Consider the following 17,940-nt stretch of genomic DNA (forward strand, 5'->3'; position numbering starts at 1 on the left):
GGGACATGTTCGGCACAACTTTGTGGGCCGAAGGGCCTGTATTGTGCTGTAGGTTTTCTATGTTCTATATTCTATCCCTCCATTCCCTGCAGATCTAAATGCCTTTAACCATCACTATCGTACCTGGTTCCACCATTACTCTCAGCAGCCCGTTCCAAGCACTACCATGTAAAATACTTGCCCCGCACATCTCCTTTAAACTTTCCCCCTCTCACCTTAAATGCATGCCCTCTAGTATTTGCCATTTGACAGTTCACCAGATTACAGGAAAGGTGTGATTGCAGAGGTGATTTTTGCCCAGACTGGAAAGTTGTAGCTTTGGTGAAGGATGGGATAAGCTATGATTGTTTTCTCTGTAACAGAGGAGGCCTAGGGGAGGCTTAATTGAGGTTCATAAAATTACGAATGGTCTAGATAATATAAATACAGAGGCCATTTTCCCTGAGGGGTATAAGGGGCATAGATTCAGTGTAATTGAGAGAAGGATTAGTGGGGAGATGAAGAAAACTTTTTTTTGCCTTGAGGGTAGTAGACGTCTGGAACTCACTCCTTGTAAGAGTGATAGAAACAGCAACCTTCGTACAGGATGTGCACTTAGACCTGAAACAGAGTGACCTAGGAGTACAAAGACATAGTTCACTGAAAGCGGCATCACAGGTAGACAGGGTGGTGAAGAAGGCGTTTGGCATGTTGGCCTTCATCAGTCAGGGCACTGTATAGAAGTTGCTCCGTTATGTTGCAGTTATACAAGATGTTGGTGAGACCACACCTAAAGTATTGTATTCAGATTTGGTTACCCTGTTATAGGAAAGATCCCTTAAATTGGCAAGAGTGCAAAGAAGATTTACAAGGATGCTGCTGGCACTCGAGGCCTGAGTTACAGGGAGAGATTGGGCAGGCTAGGACTTTATTCCTTGGAGTGTAGGATAGTGAGGGGTGACCTTGTATAAAATCATGAGGGCCATAGATAGGGTGAATGCATATTGACTATTTCCCAAAGAAGGAGAACTAAGATCTAGAGGGCATAGGTTTAAGGTGAAAGCAGAAAGATTTAAAAGGGATCTAAGGGGCAACTTCTTCACACAGAGGCTCATACACATATGAAATGAGCTGATAGAGAAAATGGTTCAGGCAGGTACAATAACAACATTCAAAAGATATTTGGATAACTAAATGGATAGGAGGGGTTCAGAGGTATATGGGCCAAATGCAAGCAAATGGGACTAGCTTGGTGGGCACCATGGTCAGCATGGACGAGTTGGGCTGAAGGGCCTGTTTCCATGTTGTATTCCTCAATGACTCTGTGACTTGCAGTGCTGCAAGGGGATTAGGCTGGCTCGCTCTTTTATGACCAGTGCGGGCAATAATGAGCTGAATAGCCTCCTTTTGTGTCCTTAAATTTTCAATGCTAGGCCCAAACCCTGCTCTGTTTTTGTGTTTTCACTAACATTCTTTTAAACCAATGAGATTGCATTAACTCCATTCCAATTGAAGCTATGTTATTAGCTTCACTTCAGATAATTGCCGTTCCACTTCTAAAATGTCTGACTTGGTTTCAATATCAATCAGTTCCAGAGAAGCTACTGATTAAAAAAAAGCCTGATATATGACCAGGTGTTTCACTTCTGAAGTGTAATCTGTTTTCCCCGAAAATATCAACATGAAAATCTTGAAGCTTTACATATGCTGCAATGGCATGTCTTTTAACTGAGCTCACGAAAATATTTAATTTGGCTATTGAATCAGGGGCAGTCTTGGTTAAACAATGCAGTGGTCACTGTTCTCAAAGTGACAGCCTCACTTGACAATTGCAAATACAGCATCAGGTGATGTTATTTTTTGTGGCATCAATTTCTCCTGTTCAATGTACATGAAAATTTCACTGCTTAAATACATGCCAAATTCATAAATTAAATATGCACAGCAATCTCAAACTTAAGTACACACCATTTTCAGAAATTAAACATAATTGGCTCTTTCATTTAGTTGTTTTATGGGAATAAATGTCAGTTTAAGCATGTACTTGTTTTAAAATTAAATAACCACACTAGTTTCATGGATTAAAATACATGTCTGTTTCATAAACTAAACATGTATGTTAACTTCAAAATTAAATATGCCATAGATTAAACACATAAGTTAATTGCAGAATTAAATAAATATTTGAGGTTCATAGATTAAATGTGCATGTCTTCCATAGATTCAATGAACAGTCGCTTCACAGATTAAACCTATAGATTAGATTAGATAACTTTATTCTCATATACATCAGCGTGGAAAGAAATTCCTCGTCCACATGAAGCTCACAGAGTATCCATGGTAATAATGAATTCTACAATAAATATAATAATGAGCACAAAACAGCAGAATGGTGCAAAGAATTGCAGCACAAACTGAAATAGTGCAAAAAGCAATGCCAAAGTGACAATAACGGAATAACTGAGAGAGGGAGAGTTAAGAGAACATGGCAATACCACCAGGAAGGGGATGTGAAAGAGGTGATTGGTTCAGGAGTCTGGTATTGGTATTGGTATTGGTTTATTATTGTCACTTGTACCGAGATACATTGAAAAACTTGTCTTACAAAACGATCGTACAGGTCAATTCATTACATGGTGCAGTTATATTGAATTAGTACAGAGTGCATTGATGTAGTACAGGTAAAAACAATAACAGTACAGAGTAAAGTGTCACAGCTACAGAGAAAGTGCAGTGCAATAAGGTGCAAGGTCACAACAGGGTAGATCGTGAGGTCATAGCCCACCTCATTGTATAAGGGAACCGTTCAATAGTCTTATCACAGTGGGGTAGAAGCTGTCCTTAAGTCTGGTGGTACGTGCCCTCAGGATCCTGTATCTCCTACCCAATGGAAGGGGAGAGAAGAGAGAATGTCCCGGGTGGGTGGGGTCTTTGATTATGCTGGCTGCTTCACCAAGAACACGAGGGGTAAAGAGTCCAAGGAGGGGAGTCTTGATCGCAGAAGCTGTTCTTGAGTCTGGTCATCTGGGCTTTCAAGCTCCTGTATCTTCTCCCAGAAGGTAGAAGAAAGAAAAGGGAATGGCCAGGGTGGCAGGTATCCTTGATGACACTGCTAACCTTCCTGAAGAACTGCGAACTTTAAACTTTACTTTAAAACTTTATTTATACAGCATGGCAACAGGCCCTTCTGGCCCAATGAGCCCGCACCGCCCAATTACACCCATGTTAACCTACCAACCTGTACACCTTATGCAATGTGGGAGGAAACTGGAGCACCCAGAGGGAACCTGCGCAGGTCACGGGGAGAACGTATAAACTCCTTACAGATAACAGCGGGACTTGTACGCCAATTGCTGGTGCTGTAATAGCATTACGCTAACTGCTATGCTACCGAGCTGCCCCCGAAGATGGACTGGATGGAAGGAATTGAGAGCCTGTGATGGACTGGGCAGTGTTCACCCCTCCCTGTAGGTTCCGTTGGTCCAGAACAATTGTCATACCAGGCTGAGATGGAACCCTTCAGAATACTCTCTATCGTACATCTGTAGAAGTTCGAGAGAATCATCGTGGACATGCTGAATCTTCTCAAATTTAAAAATTAAATGAACATGCCAGTTTCATAGATTAAACATGTGTGTCTTTCATAGATTAAACTTTCAGCAGTTTCATAGACTAAACATATATGTTAACCAAAATTAAATAAACATACTAGTTTCATAGATTAGACATGCATGTCTGTTTCATAAAATGATTGTGTGATAATTTCATTTATTAATCAACCACCTCTTTCATAAATTGGGTTGTTATCTCAACAATCATAAAAAAACACAAATTTATCCTCTTCTTGAACATTGATTTTATAAATCCACTTGATTTTTGCCCAGCTAGATTTAGATGCTAAATTTTTTAGTGATAGAGTGAGACACTTACGTGGATTTTGATGATTAACTATCCCATCATTTAGCTGTTGCAGTGTCTAAGTATAGAAACATTTTTAAGTGACATGGATCAAATCAAGCGCTTGAGGTAAATCAATCCCACTGTCAAGATAAAAGGGTTCAACTCCTCGAATTCTGATGGTATGTAACAACTCATGTTGTAGAACGTGTTTTCAGTAACAGCTTTGATGATCATGCTATTGGTAGGTTCTTGGGAAATGAAGTGGGTCCTAAACCGTGTGTATAATCCCCCCTGTTTGGGAGGTGGGAGAGGATGGTGAGGTGTGCTGGGGGTGAAGGGGAGGGGATGGTGAAGTGGGAGTTTGCAGCCAGACTTGGATGTTGCAGCTCTCATTTGGAAGAGACTGTGGCCGTGTTTTGCTGAAGAAAGTAAACAGGCACTACCAAAGCAACTAATAAAATATCCGGATGATTCAATCCTGTACCTTAGTCCTCCTCCAGTCCAACTCCTGAAGCCACACTGGCAGCACTGAAAGTACATCCTCGATTGGCTTCTTCAAGTGCAAGAGCAATGCCAGCAGTTGGAAGGTTCACAGCAGTAGGCATGCTGGTTTAAATTCCTTTATAGCTGTCAGCACAGTGGCGCAGCTGGTAGAGCTGCTACCTCGCAGCGCCAGGGACATGGGTTCAATCCTGACCTCCGGTGCTGTCTGTGTGGAGTTCTCCTCATGACTGTGTGTGTTTCCTCCTGGTGCTCCGGTTTCCTCCCACATCCCAAAGGAATGCCGCTCAGTTAATTGGCTGCTGTAAATTGCCCCGAGTCTGTAAGTGGATGTTAGAAACTGGGGGGAGTCGATGGGAATGTGGGGAGAATAAAATGTGATCAGTGTAGCACTAGTGTAAGTGAATGCTTGATGCTCAGCACAGATGATGGGCTGAAGGGCCTGTTCCTGTGCTGTGTGACTTCCATGACCTTCATTGTATCCCAAAGTGCTTTAAGGTTAATTTAATATTGTTTGGTCTCACATATCCATAGAACAGTACAGCACAGAACAGGCCCTTCGGCCCACAATGTTGTGCCAACATAGCTATTCCCTCCAATCTACAGGATGTCCATATCCCTCTATATTCCTCTCATTCATGTGCCCATCCAAGCCCCTCTTAAAAGCCCCCAATGAATTTGCCTCCACCACCCTATCAGGCAACTCATTCCAGGTATCCACCATTCTCTGATTAAAAAACGCACCCCTCACGTCTGTTCTGAACTTACCCCTCTCACCTTAAGTGCCCTCTGGTATTGGATTGCTCAATAATAAGGAAAAGATATTGCTTGTTCACCCTATCTATGCCCCTCACAATTTTATACACTTCCAACAGATCACCCCTCAGCCTCCACTGCTCCAGAGAAAAGAGCCCGAGTTTGTCCAGCCTCTCCTGATAGCACATGCCCTCTAATCCAGGCAGCATCCTGGTAAACCTCCCCTGCACCCTCCCTAAAGCCTCGACATCCTTCCTATAGTGAGGTGAACAGAACTGCACGCAATAATCTAAATGCGGCCTAACCAGAGTTCTATAGAGATGCATCGTAACTTCTTGACTCCTATACTCAATACTTCGATTAATGAAAGCAAGCGTTCCATAAGCCTCCTTAACCACCCAATTTGCTCTCGTAACATCAGAAACCGGCTCTATCTCTGCTCCATCGAACCCATGAACAGCAAGATCTCTGAAAGTAGAGCCACAGGTAGACAGGATGGTGGAGAAGGCACTTGGCACGCTGGCCTTCATCAGTCAGAGCACTTGAGTATAAAAGTTGGGATGTTGTCTTGCAGTTGTACAAGACATTGGTGAGGCTGCACTTGGAGCATTGTGTTCGGTTTAGGTCACCCTGTAATAGGAAAGATGCCATTAAGATGGGAAAATTGCAGAAAAGGTTTATGAGGATGTTGAAAAACATTATAATGCTGGAGGAACAGCAGGCCAGGCAGCATCTGTTGAGAAAATCAGGCGGTCAACATTTCAGGTCAGGGCCCTTCTTCAGGGCTGAAGGTAGGAAAGGGGGAATACAATATATAGGAGGGAAAAACAGAGCAGTGATAAGGGGACAAAAGAGGGGAGGTGGGGTGGGCACAGGGCGGTGATAGGTAGATGCAGGTTAGAGATAGTGATAGGCAGGTGTGGGGGAGGAAGGGAGAGCAGATCCACCAGGGGATGGGCGAAGGGTAAGGAGAGAAAGGAAAAAACAGATAGAAAAAAAGAGGCTAGGAAAGGGAAGGAGAGAAGAAGCATGGTTGGGGGGTGGTGGGGTATTGTAGGAGAATTCAATATTCATGCCGTTAGGCTGCAAGGTTCCAAGACGGAAAATGAAGTGCTGTTCCTCCAGTTTGCGCTCGGACTTCTCCTGGCAGTGGAGGAGGCCGAGGACTGATATATTATGAGGATATTGCCAGAACGCGAGAGACTGGATTATAGGGAGAGGTTGAGCAGGCTAATTTATTTTTCGAACATGAGAGACTTGAGGCGTGATCTTATAGAGATGTATAAAATCCTGAGTGGCACAAATAAGGTGAACACACACAGTCTTTTTCCCAGGGAAGGTGTACTAAGAACCAGAGGGCATAGGTTTAAGGTGAGAGGGGGGAGATTTAATATGAACCTGAGGGGCAACTTTTTCACCCAGAGGCTGGTTTCTATATGGAACAAGCTGCCAGAGGAAGCGGTTGAGGCAGATACAATAACAACATTTAAAAGACACTTGGACAAGCTGGTATTGGTATTGGTATCAGTTTATTATTGTCACTTGTACTGAGGTACAGTGAAAAACTTGTCTTGCATACCGATCGTACAGGTCAATTCATTACACAGTGCAGTTACCTTGAGTTAGTACAGAGTGCATTGAGGTAGTACAGGTAAAAACAATAACAGTACAGAGTAAAGTGTCACAGCTACAGAGAAAGTGCAGTGCAATAAGGTGCAAGGTCACAACAAGGTAGATTGTGAGGTCAGAGTTCATCTCATCCTATGAGGGAACTGTTCAATAGTCTGATCACAATGTGACAGAAACTGTCTTTAAGTCTGGTGGTGCGTGCCTTAAGGCTCCTGTATCTTCTACCTGATGGAAGAGGAGGGAAGAGACAATGACCCGGGTGGGTGGGGTCTTTGATTATGCTGGCTGCTTCACCAAGATAGCAAGAGGTAAAGACAAGAGTCCAAGGAGGGGAGGCTGGTTTCCGTGACGCGCTTGGTAGGAAAGGTTTAAAAAGATATGGGCCAAACGTGGGCAAGTGAGACTAGCTTAAATGGGCATAGTGGTTAGCAAGGACGAGTTGGGCCGAAGAGCCTGTTTCTGTGCTGTATTACTCGATGACTCTATAATGATCACCAGGTGCCCTGCCTTCTAGTGATGCTGGTTCACCCAATTCACATTGACAAACACTTTGGGAGAACTTGCCTGTTTAGATTCAAACACTGCCATGGGACATTTTGTAGCTCCTTGAGAGGGTTGAAAATTTAATGTCCCATCCAAACCATGGCACCTCCCTAAATATTGCACTAGGGGTGTGTTCAAATGCTTGGAGTGACAACTGAACCCAGGGCATCTGGCCATGAGGCAAGAGCGCTACTAAATGAGTACAGAGATATTCAAATCAGTGAGTCTGGGTGATTCTGGAAGAGATCAGATATTCTATAGTATTAGACCATAAGACCATAAGATATTGGAGCAAAATTAGGTCATTTGGCCCATCGAGTCTGCTCCGCCATTCGATCATGGCTGATTTTTTTTCTCAACTCCATTCTCCTGCCTTGACCGTGACCCTTAACCCCTTTACCAATCAAGAACCTATCAATCTCTGCCTTAAATACACCCACTGACCTGGCCTCCACAGTCCTCCGTGGCAACGAATTCCACAGATCCACCACCCTCTGGCTGAAGAAATTCCTCCTCATCTCTGTTTTAAAGGGATGTCCCTTTATTCTGAGGCTGTGCCCTCAGATCCTAGACTCTCCTGCAAATAGAAACATAAGATAAGATATCTTTATTCATCACATGTACATTGAAACACACAGTGAAATACATCTTTTCATAGAGTGTTCTGGGGGCAGCCTGCAAGTGTCGCCACGCTTCCGCCGCCAAAATAGTGTGCCCACAACGTCCTATCCCGTACGTCTTTGGAATGTGGGAGGAAACCGGAGCACCCGGAGGAAACCTACGCAGACACGGGGAGAACATACAGACAGTGGCCGGAATTGAACCCGGGTCGCTAGTGCTGTAATAGCATTACGCTAACCGCTACACATCTTCTCCATGTGCATGCGATCCAGGTCTTTCAGTATCCGTAGGTTTCATTGAAATGTCCCTCATCCTTCTGAAGTGAAATATAAACCTATGGTTATTATATAGACCACATTCTGGTAATTTTGTTCAGTCAGAACAGTGCAGATAAATAGAGCGGCACGGAGAAGGCATCAGGTAGTGCTGCTGCCTCACACCTCCAGTAATCTGGCTTCAATCCTGACCTTGGATGCTGTCTGTGTGGAGATTGCACGTTCTCCCTGTGACCGTGTGGGTTTCTCCCGGGCTCTCTGGTTTCCTCCCACATCCCAAAGACACACTGGCATGTTAATCATGTACTGTATTGAAGAAGTATCTAGACGAGCACTTGAAGTGTCAAAGCATAGAAGGCTACCGACCAAATGTTGGTGAATGGGCTTAGTACTGATGGGTACTTGATGGTCAGCATTAATGACATGGGACGAAGGGTCTGTTTCTGGGCTGTATGATTCTGTGATTCTAAGCTATCTCCAGTGTAGGAGGATCAAGGTGTAGTTGTTATCCATGTAAGAGAGAATAGGTTGCAGAGAAATAAGTGGGATTGATCTGAGAATTGGACTCAATGGGCTGAATAGCCTCCTTCTACATCAGAACAAAATATGGGAATGCATATGTGAGACTGCACCCTGCTGCTTGGCATCCATGGGGTTACAGATTGTGGAGATCCAATTTATGGAACATAGAACATGGAACAGTACAGCACAATACAGGCCCTTTGGCCCACAATGTTGTGCCAACCTTTAAACCTTGCCTAAGGCTATCTAACCCCTTCCTCCCACATATCCCTCTATTTTAAATGCCTCCATATGCTTATCTAGTAATCTCTTGAACTTGACCAATGTACCTGCCTCCACCACCACCCCAGACAGTGCATTCCATGCCCCAACCACTCTCTGGGTAAAAAACCTTCCTCTGAACTTCCCACCCATTACTTTAAAGCCACACCCTCTTGTATTGAGCATTGGTGCCCTAGGAAAGAGGCACCCAAGCTCCCTTAGTCTCTCCTCATAATACCTTTGCCCCTCCCTAGTTGCTCTTGACAAGGTGGTGATGATCCTTGTGTTACAGCTGTACAAAACACTGGTAAGGACACATCTGGAGTACCGTGTGCAGTTCTGGTCACCCTGCTAGAGGGTGGATGTCACTAAACAGGAGAGGGTGCAAAAAAGGTTTACACGGATGTTACCAGGACTGGAAGGATTGGGATAAAAGGAGAGGCTGGATAGACTCTGACTTTTTTCCCAGGAGCGTAGGGGGTTAAGGGGTGATATTACAGAGGTTAATAATATCATGAGGGGCATAGATAAGGTGAATAACCGTAGTCTTTTCCCCGGGTTAGAGGAGTCCGAAACTAGAGGGCACAGGTTTAAAGTGAGAGAGGAAAGTTTTAAAAGGGACCTGAGGGACAACTTTTTCTCACAGAGTGTAGTGAGTGTGTGGAATGAGCTGGTTGAGGCAGGAACAATTACAATATTTAACAGGGATTTGGAGAGAAAAGGTTTAGAGGGATATGGGCCAAAGGCAGGCAAATGGGACTGGCTGTATAACTCCATGACTCACTCTAATTAACTCATGTATTTCATGTGGTGAATTTACTCCCACATTGCTTTTGGACACTGTTCCAATATCTAGATGCAGGGATGATGGAGGTACAGTGATATGTTTCCAAGTCAGGATATTGTGTGCGTGAAGATGGCAGCATTCCCTTGTGTCTGCTGTCCTTTCAAGTGGAGGGACTGACTGGTTTAGGAGGAGCTGTTGGAGCAGCCATGAGTGCTTGCTGCAATACATTTTGTTTAACATGCACTCGATGTCATGGGCACTGACGGCGGAGAGGATTAATGCTTCGGGTGGTGGTCAAGCAAGCTGCCTTGTTTTGGATGGCACTGAGCTTCTTAAGTACTGTTGGACTGAGACATAAGCACCGACTTTTGTCAGTGAGTGTTACCCACTGAGTCATAGCTGACACCATTAGGGTATGTTGGTAATTGGTTTATTATTGTCATATGTACTGAGATACTGGATCTAAGGCAGGCACGGTAGTGTAGCAGTTAGCGTAACACTATTACAGTGCCAGCAACCCGGGTTCAATTCCTGCCGCTGTCTGTAAGGAGTTTGTATGTTCTCCCCGTGTCTGCGTGGGTTTTCTCCGGGTGCTCCAGTTTCCTCCCACATTCCAAAGACGTACGGGTTAGGAAGCTGTGGGCGTGCTATGTTGGCGCCAGAAGCGTGGCGACACTTGCGGACTGCCCGCAGAACACTCTACGCAAAAGATGCATTTCACTGTGTGTTTCGATGAACATGTGACTAATAAAGAAATCTTATACAGTGAAAAACTTCTGTTTGCCTGCCATCCAGAAAGATCCTTCCATACATAAGTACATTGAAGTAGTAAAAAGGAAAATAGAATGCAGAATATAGTGTTACAGAGAAAATGCAGTGCAGGTATATAGTACCACAAGACTTTGAGCTCTATGTGTAGGATATCCTTCATACTTGCCTTTATTAGTCGAGGCACTGAGTTCAAGAATCAGGAAGTTACGTTGCAGCTTTATAAAACACTGGTTAAGCCACATCCAGAGTATTACATTCAATTCTGGTCGCCCCATTATAGGAAGGACGTGTAGGCTTTGGAGGGGGTGCAGAAGAGGTTTACCAGGATGCTGCCTGGATTAGAGGGCAGGTGCTATAAGGAGAGCAATACACAATCCAGTCCTGATGAAGGGTCTTGGCTCGGAATGTCGACTGTTTATTTCCCTCCATGGATGCTGCCTGACCCGCTGAGTTCCTCCAGCACTTTTTGTGTATTGCTCCAGATTCCAGCATCTGCAGAATTTCTTGTGTCTCTCCTATAAGGAGAGGTTGGACAAACTTGGGTTGTTTTCTCTGGAGTAGCAGAGGCTGAGGGGAGACCTGATAGAAGTTTATGAGAGGCATAGATAGACAACAGGTATCTTTTTCCCAGGGTCAAAATGTCTAATACTAGAAGGCATGCATTTAAGGTAGAAGGGTAAATTCAAAAAAGATGTGCGGGGCAAGTTTTTTACACAGAGAGTGGTGGGTGCCTGGAATGCGCTGTCTGGGGTGGTGGTGGAAGCAGGTACAATAGAGGTGTTTAAGAGGCTCTTAGGTAGGCAGATGAATGTGCAGAGAATGGAGGGATATGGATATTGTGCAGGCAGAAGGGATGAGTTTAGTTAGGCATTTAATTACAAGTTTAATTAGTTCAGCACAGATATTGTGCTGTGTTATACTGTTCAATATTCTACAACAGAACTTTGGGCTCTATGTGTAGGCTGTCTTTCATGTGGGTTCCTCATCAGTGCAATATTGGTCTATGAAAATCTCATCTTTTCCACGGTTCATGTATTCAACCAAGATGTCCCTGGATAGTGATCAGCAGCTCTCATCCCAGTCAAGGCACCGCATCAAATTCTGTCTATTTCTTTTTGGTCCCATGGGTTTTTCAACTACAAATCGAAAATGCAGCAGCAATCAAGGACAGTACTGCACACTGTCCAGACAGCAGATGTGATCTGAGAACAAATGGCTCTATATAAATTTATGCCTTACAAACAAACTACGGTGTTTAGAACGGACTATGCAAGAAACGAACACTGCAACTATACCAGAGATCTGAAATAAAAACATGTTGTAAATGGAAAATTCATCAGCATTGAGAAAAATAAAGAAACACAGGCAATTATATAACACCTCTCATAATTGCCAGATGTCTTCTAATAATAAACTGTGCTGGGATTCTTATACCGTACAATGGAATGTGAGGAGACAGTGGCCAAATTACAGACAGTGAGAGTTCACAAAAAGCAATAATATTAATGACCTGGTATTTTGGTTGAGAAAGAGATATTGAAGAGGTTGCTTTTCTTGGAATACTGCCGAGGACTCTCATATTGAATTGAGAAGGTATATGGGGCCTTAATTTAACATCTCGACTGAAAGGTGAGCTTATCAGTAGAATTCCTCTCTCAGAACTGGCGCAGTTTGGCTGAAGAACTGTGTTGTGTAACATTAGATGAATTTATATTGTATCTACAGAATAGAAACAGGCCATTCAGCCCCACTGATCTGTACTAGTGTTGATGTGTATGGGATATCCTGCTTCCTCGATCAGAATAAGATATCTTTATTAGTCACATGTACATCGAAACACACAGTGAAATGCATCTCTTGTGTAGAGTGTTCTGGTGGCAACCCACAAGTGTCGCCATGCTTCCAGCGCCAAAATAGCATGCCCACAACTTCCTAACCCGTACGTCTTTGGAATGTGGGAGGAAACCAGAGCACCCGGAGGAAACCCACCCAGACACGCAAAGAATGTACAAACTCCTTACAGACAGCAGCGGGAATTGAACCCAGGTCACTGTAGGTTCAATATAGAACACTGAACATAGAACAGTACAGCACAGAACAGGCCCTTCGGCCCACGATGCTGTACCAACATAGCTAATCCCTCCTACCTACAGACTGCCCATATCCCTCCATGTTCCTCTCATTCATGTGCCCATCCAAGCCCCTCTTAAAAGCCCCCAGTGAATTTGCCTCCACCACCCTATCAGGCAACATAGAATCGGGCAATATAAAATGAACCTACACGCACATGTGCTACCTCTGGATTAAGGTCATCAAACTTAACTCTTTGTCTCCCTACAGATTCTGCCCGACTTGCCAAATATTTCATAAGAGCCATAGAGTTATACAGCAGGGAAACAGGCCCTTCAGCCGAAATCATCCATGCTGACCAAGGTGTCTTCCTGAGCTGGTCCCATTTTCCTGCATTTGGCCCAAATCCCTCTAACCTTTCTTATCCATGTACTTTTAAGTGTAATTGTACCCTCTACCACTACCTCTGGCAGATCGTTCCATATACGCACCATCCTCTGTGTGAACAATTTGCCCCTCAGGTCTCCTTTAAATCTTTCCCTTAAACCTACACCCTTTAGTTTTGGGCTCACCCACCCTGGGAAAATCACTGTGACCATCCCCCTTATCTACAGCCCACATACAGCATGGAAGCAGGCCCTTCAGCCTATCAGGTCTGTGCTAATCATCAGGCGCCCATGTACACTGATCTTGCACAAATCCCTTTTTATTCTGCTCACATTCCCACCCATTCCCTCCGCCAGGTGCTTCTGGTTCCTCCCACTTTCCTGTTCTCTCCCACTTCCCAAAGGCACGCAGGTTGGAAGGTTAATTGTCTACCGTAAATTGTCCCTACTACAAATTGTAGACTCTGTGTGTGTGTGTGTGTGTGGGAGTGTGTTTGTGTAGGTTTGTGTATGTTTGTGTGTGTGTGTGTGTGTGTGTGTGGGAGTGTGTGGGTATGGGTGTGTTTGTGTGTGTATGTGGGTGTATGTGTGTGTTTGTGTTTGCGTGTCTGAGCGTATGTGTAAGTGTGTGTTTGTGTGTGAGTGTGTTTGTGCGTGTGACTGTGTGTGGGAGTGTGTTTGTGTGGGTTTGTGGGTGTGGGTGTGTGTGTGTATATGTGTGTGTGTTTTTGTGTGTGTTTGTGCATGTGGGTGTGTGTGCATAGCTGTGTGTTTGTGTGTATGTATGTGTTGGTGTGTATGTGGGTGTATGTGTGTGTTTGTGTGTGCGAGTGTATGTGTAAGTGTGTGCTTGTGTGTGAGTGTGTGTGTGTGACTGTGTGTGACTGTGTGTATGTGGGTGTGTGTGTGACTCTGTGTGTGTGGCTGTATGTGTGTTTGTGTATGTGAGACTGTATGTGTGTGTGTGTGTATGTGTGTGTGTGACAGTGTGTGACAGTGTGTGTGTGGGTTGTGTGTGTGTGTGTGTGTGTGTGTGTGTGTGTGTGTGTGTGTGTGTGTGTGTGTGTGTGTGTGTGATGGGTGTTTGATGGTCAGTGTGCACGTGCTGAGGGACCTGCCTCCATGCTGCATTTCTCTATGATTCCATAATGACCAAGTCCTGTCCCAATCGGGACCATTTTCCTGGGTTTTTCCGGGCAGGGTGATATCCTGGCATGCTGCTAGACCTCAGGAGGCAGCTTTATGTTGGGAGCTTGTTACAGTTAGAAGACCTGAGCCAAAATCTTTCAAAGACTATTATGTGCAGGGCAATTTCCTTATATCTTCATTCATCTTGGGACGCTGACACGATTTAACTTTGCAGAACAAATGTCAATTGTGTTTCCTGTAAGTTAACTTGTGGGAAAGACTAGGCAAGGTTAGACTGAAGCATCTGCAGTCATAAAATCATTGCAGGAGAAGGCCATTCAACCCCTTGAGTGTGTGCTGGCTCATTCCAATTCCCTGTAACCCTTCAAAATATTTTCCTTCCAGTGACAATCCAGTTCTAAGGGATTTTTACCAAGAGGGTTGGGGGGTGACTTGGGATATTCAAATTCATGAGGATATGGATATATTCAAGGTGTAGGGGCAGAGTGAATGGCAAAGCACATAGTGTAATGGGATGCATGGTAGTGTAGCGGTTAGCGTAACACTTTACAGCGCCAGTGACCCGGGTTCAATTTCAGCTGCTGTCTGTAAGGAGTCTGTACGTTCTCCCCGTGTCTGCGTGGGTTTCCTCCGGGTGCTCCCGTTTCCTCCCACATTCCAAAGACATACGGGTTAGGAAGTTGTGGGCATGCTATGTTGGCGCCGGAAGCGTGGCGACACTTGCGGGCTGCCCCCAGAACACTCTACGCAATAGATGCATTTCACTGAGTGTTTCGATATACATGTGACTAATAAAGAAATCTTATCTGATCTTAATACAGCACAGAAATAGGCTCTTTGGCCCAACTCATCCATGCCGACCACACCTAATCTAGTCCCATTTGTCCACAGTTGGCCCATATCCTTCCTATCCATGGACTTATCAGAGCATCTTTTAAATGTATTATTGTACCTGCCTCAACCACTTCCTCTGGCAGCTCGTTCCATATACTCACCACCCTCAGCGTGAAGAAGTTGCCCCTCAGGTCCTTTTTAAATTTTTCCCCTCTCACCTTAAACCAATACCCTCTAGTTTTCGGTTCCCTTTCACTGGGTGCATTCACCCTATCTATACCCTTTGCGATTTTATACACCTTTATAAGGTCACCCCTCAGTCTCACACATTCCAGGACAATGCAGGACAGTGTGGGGGATTTGAGGAAAAGTTTATTTCCCCAGAGAATGGATCTGGAATTCACTACCCATAGGACTGGTGGAAGTCAATCAGGGCTTCACATATTTTTTAATATTCACTTACAATAAAAGGAAGGGCATTCAGCCCATTGAGTTTATACCAGCTCTCAGAACAATCCCATCCATTCCCCACATTTCCCTGTAACCCAGGCTCATAAACCTCTTTATTCTCCTGTCACCAACCAATGGGTAACTCGCCCATCTACCAGAACACCTTTGGGCTGTGGGAGGAAACCAGAGCACCTAAGGGAAACCCATGCATTCGTTGGGAGACCTTGAAAAATTTTCTACAGATGTATGGTGGAGATCATTCTGACTGGTTGCGTCACCGCCTGGTATGGAGGCTCCAAAGCACAGGATCACAAAAGGCTGCAGAGGGTTGTAGACTCAGCCAGCTCCATCACGGGCACAACCCTCCCTACCATCGAGGACATCTTCAAAAGGCGGCGCGTCAAGAAGGCGGCATCCATCACTAAGGACCCTCACCACCCGGAACATGCCCTCTTCTCATTAATATTATCAGGGAGAAGGTACAGGAGCCTGAAGACCCACACTCAACGATTCAGGAGCAGCTTCTTCCCCTCCGCCGTCAAATTTCTGAACGGTCCATGAATCCATGAACACTACCTCATTATTCCTTTTTTTTTGCACTATTAATTTATATTTGTAATTTACAGTAATTGTAAGTCTTTGCACTGTACTGCTGCCGCAAAACAACAAATTTCTCGTCATATGTCAGTGATAATAAACTTGATGCTGATTCTGATTCAAACCACACAGCACCAGAGGTCAGGATTGAACCTGAATTGCTGGATCTGTGTCGTGACAGCATCATTTGCAGCCCCATTGTGCCACCCTGCCGAAGGCAGTTGGATAAAACTAATTTGCAGGGTTTGCAGGGAACAAAGTGGAATGTCAGGACTGACGGGATTGCTCTACAGGTTGTAAATGTGGACTTAATGGAGGGAACATCTTTCTCTATGCCACAGTGATTCTACGATACTTTCCATTCTCTCTTCTCCACGGTTCCATCAGGCAGAAGGTACAAAGGCTTGAGAACACATACCACCAGACTCAAGGACAGCTTCTATCCGGCTGTTATAAGACTATTGAGTGGACCTCTTAAATGATAAAGGTGAACTCTTGATCTCGCAATCTACCTCGTTGTGGCCCTTGCACTTTATCTGTCTACCTGCACTGCACTTTCTCTGTAGCTGCAACAATATTCTGTTTACTTTTCTTTTGTACTACCTCGATGTACTTACGTATGGAATGACAAGATATCTTTATTAGTCACATGCACATTGACACAGTGAAATGCACCTTTTTTTGCTTAGAGCGTTCTGGGGGCAGCCCGCAAGTGTCACCACGCTTCCGGCGCCAACACTGGATGCCCACAACTTCCTAATCTGTACGTCTTTGAAATGTGGGAGGAAACCGGAGCACCCAGAGGAAACCCATGCAGACACGGGGAGAACGTACAAACTTCTTACAGACAGCGGCCGGAATTGAACCTGGGTCGCTGGTGCTGTAATAGTGTTACACTCTCTGCTACACCACCGTGCCTGCCAGGATCTGACTGAGTGCCAGGTTAGGGTGTCCTCATCTCTGGGTTCCGATATTTTCTCATATCTGCTTACTCTCTTCACCTCTCACACTTGGCTCACATAGACCATTGCTATGGTTATCCCCCTAACATGTTTGTCTTCATCCCACACACTGCCAATTCATTTGCTTCTGGTGGTTTGAAAATTCATTCCAGATGATGTAAGCTAGTTTTGTGTTGCCTGGCACAACTCTCCATCTGTGTCCTGGGTTCTAAGAGCGATTGGTGATGGTATAATATGAGTCCCTTTATAAGCAATACATCTTTCATTTTTAAATGTAAACTCTCCTGAGGATGAACCTGATTGCCACCTTATTAGTCTCTTGATAATACTGCCTTCCAAGAATTCTGAGTAGCATGCCTGTGATTGTTGTAAATTGTACAATGTGTAATGTGAGTTAAATATAAAATGAATAGTTTTCTAGAACAGGGAGCCTCCAAGTTTTTAATTCATTCACAGTTTATCCCAGCAAGACCACATTTATTGAGTAAAGACCAATTGCTCTTGAACTGAATGCATTAAGATAAGAAGTGTCTTTATCGGTCACATGTACATCGAAACACACAGTGAAATGCATCTTTTCGCGTAGAGTGTTCTGGGGGCAGCCCTCAAGTGTCGCCATGCTTCCGGTGCCAACATAGCATGCCCACAACTTCCTAAACCGTATGTCTTTGGAATGTGGGAGGAAACTGGAGCACCTGGAGGAAACCCACGCAGACGCGGGGAGAACGTACAAACTCCTTACAGACAGTGGCCGGAATTGGACCCGGGTCGCTGGCGCTGAAAAGCATTATGCTAACCTTTACACTACCATGGGTTCAACCTGAAATATCAAGTCCTGATGCAGGGTTTCGACCCAAGGCATCAGCAATTCCTTTCCCACCACAGTTGCTGCTCGACGTTACATTGCAGTTGTACAAGATGTTGGCAAGGCCATATTTGGAATAATA

This window comes from Pristis pectinata, chromosome 2 (genome assembly GCF_009764475.1).
Source record: "Pristis pectinata isolate sPriPec2 chromosome 2, sPriPec2.1.pri, whole genome shotgun sequence".
Lineage (NCBI taxonomy): Eukaryota > Metazoa > Chordata > Chondrichthyes > Rhinopristiformes > Pristidae > Pristis > Pristis pectinata.